Genomic DNA, 2,803 nt, shown 5'->3' on the forward strand with positions numbered 1-2,803 from the left:
TGTGTGTGTTTCTAAACTGTGTAGTTTTTGAGACAGAATATATTTTAATATTATACTGTAAGTTCAGGTGAGTTTGTTGTTTTTGTGTTTCTTCATTGTGTCAGTGTGTCACATTTAGAAGAGCACTGATGTTTCTTAAAGGGATAGTTCACCCAAATATGAATAATCTGTGATCATTTACTCTCCCTCTTTTACTTGTTCCAAACCCATAAGACTTTCATTCATCTCTGGAACACAAATGAAGATATTTTTAGTGAAATCAGAGAGATTTCTTGCCCTACATTAAAAGTCTATTCCAGGGGTGGCGAACGTCGAGCACACAAGCTAATCAAGGTCTGAACGGTTACTAGGCAGGTGAGTTTTAATTAGGGTTGGAGCTGAACTCTGCAGGGCTGCAGCTCTCCAGGACCGAAGTTCGCCACCCCTGGTCTATTCCCAAATCTTCATTCAAAATATTATACAATAAATCCATTTGAATCAAGCTGTTTAATCTAAGTCTTCTGAAGAGACAGTCACCTTATATGAACAGATATAATTTATGCTTTTGTGCACATATAAACACTGATCAGCGGACAATGATTACAGCATTCAGTTTTAATAAACGGAAAGTCAAGCCTGCTTGCTTGACGCGAGAGAAGTTTGTTCTCGTGCATGTTTCGTTGAACTTCTTTATATTCACTGATCAATGTTTATATGTGAATAAAAGCTGAATTTAAATCTGTTTACCATGTAATGTGATCATGTCTCTTCAGAAGACTTGTATTAAACCCCTCGATTCTTATGGATTTATTTTACAATCTCTTTATGAATGTTTTAAAGCATCAGAGTTTAGGGGAAGTAAACTTTCAATAAAGCAAAAGAAATCGCTCAGATTAAAAAAAAAACAAATTGTGTTCTTAAAATTAATTAATTTCTTATGAGTTTGGAGTGACATGAGATTGAGCAAATGACGACAGAATTTTCATTTTTGGGTGAATTAAGCCTTTAACTGTTAACTGTCAATTTTTTATGTTATGTAAGATTAGTTACATAAGACCAGTTGTTAAGAAAAGAAAGAAAGGAGATGTGAGTTGGTTGATTCAGTAAATTAGCTCAGGTCAGAATAATCATATTTTCTGTCTACACCTGTTAATGTTAGCCTACGTTGACTGAGCTAACGTTAACATACACTGTTGCTAGGTAACAGACCGTTCGTTCCTAAATATTTACTGAAGAACAGTGCTTCCCAAACTTGGGTACGTGAGGCGACAGAGGGGGTACGCGAACAAAATGCTGAGTTTTGAGGCGTTTCGTGAACGAATCGTTCGCAAAAGTAATTGATTCAATGATTCATTTATAAATACAGCCACTTGCTTACTTACTGAATGAACAAATGACTCGATGACTCACGCATTAAGACAGTGACTTACCGCCACCTACTGGCGATGCACCTATTTGCGTTGGTGCCAGCCGCCGTTAAAAACCAAGAAGAAGAAGAAGAAGAAGTGACGCCTACGGCGTGACATCACAGGCCGAGCATGGGGTGTTCCCGACGCGACGCGTCGCCGCTGACGGAAGTGCAGAAAGCTTGTGTTGTTGTGCTCGGCTTGTGTCATGTACGGCGGTCTGTGAGATGAGCGGTGAGATCGTGTCATGACATCCGTGCGCATTATGGCAGCTCTATCGGGTCAGAGCGATGAACCCGTCGAACCGGACCAGTCCCTGCAGCACATGCTGAAGGCAATCGCGGACGAGCGGAACCGCCTGAGCGTCAGACAGGACCTCAGCGGACTGGGTCAGTACATTCAGCCGTCAACACTCACCCCTCGAGCCTGTCATAGCTCCTATCCTCATTCACGTCCGCAGAACTTGGTTTTATCATGACGCTCAAAGGCGAAAACAGGCCGCGGTCATCTGCTATTGTTTCAGCTGATGCTCCTTTATGACATCATAATTCACGAGGCGCGCCGTCGCTCTCGCGCCTGTGATGTCATAGTCCTGTCTTCTCCTTTCAGCGTTAGAATCTATCTATCTATCTATCTATCTATCTATCTATCTATCTGTCTGTCTGACTACATGTCTGTCAGTCAGTATAATCAGATAACATGTCAAGATATACATGTTTTACTTTAACCTATGTTATGGTCTATTAAATCACAATACAACTCTTTCTTAGCTAACACCTGTTGAAAATGGCATGGTGGTGTAATGTATAATACAGACTAGACCGAATATTTATAAAATTCCTTGTTAAACTATATTTTGGCTGATTGATTTCATTGACATTCCTTTTGGCTTGGGGATTTTCCATCCTATTGGCAAGGATTTTGATGATTTTTTTGGTCATGTTAGGTGGTTTCTACAGGGTAATTTAAGGGTAAGCTGAGGTTCTACTGACCCTGGTTGGTTCATATTGTAAAAGTGTACCTGTTTGTCCCCATTAAGACCAGCTTTTCTTTACTGAAATCCTGAAAATTCCCTAAGGAGAGATCCCATAGCTGCTCTCATATTACTACTGTGTCTTGTTGTCAGGGTCAGAGTTCTTGTGATTACTGAGTAACTTAAGTCACATACAAATTCAACATCTAAGCTCACAACAAACACGTTTCAGTGACTCGCTCTTATTCATTCTAAACCATATATTCTAGATATTTCAGTTCTCCTCACTCAAATGAGCCACACTGCACAAAGGAAAGTAATTTGAGCCATTTTTCAGAACATCTTTGATTATGATATGGTCCTTGTGCTTCTCTCTCTCTCTCTCTGTCATCTTTCTTTGATGATTTGTCCCTTTTAAATATTTCATTCTCTGTGCGACACAGTG

Source organism: Sinocyclocheilus rhinocerous, unplaced genomic scaffold (genome assembly GCF_001515625.1).
Source record: "Sinocyclocheilus rhinocerous isolate Xijiao unplaced genomic scaffold, SAMN03320098_v1.1 scaffold1784, whole genome shotgun sequence".
Taxonomy (NCBI): Eukaryota; Metazoa; Chordata; class Actinopteri; order Cypriniformes; family Cyprinidae; genus Sinocyclocheilus; species Sinocyclocheilus rhinocerous.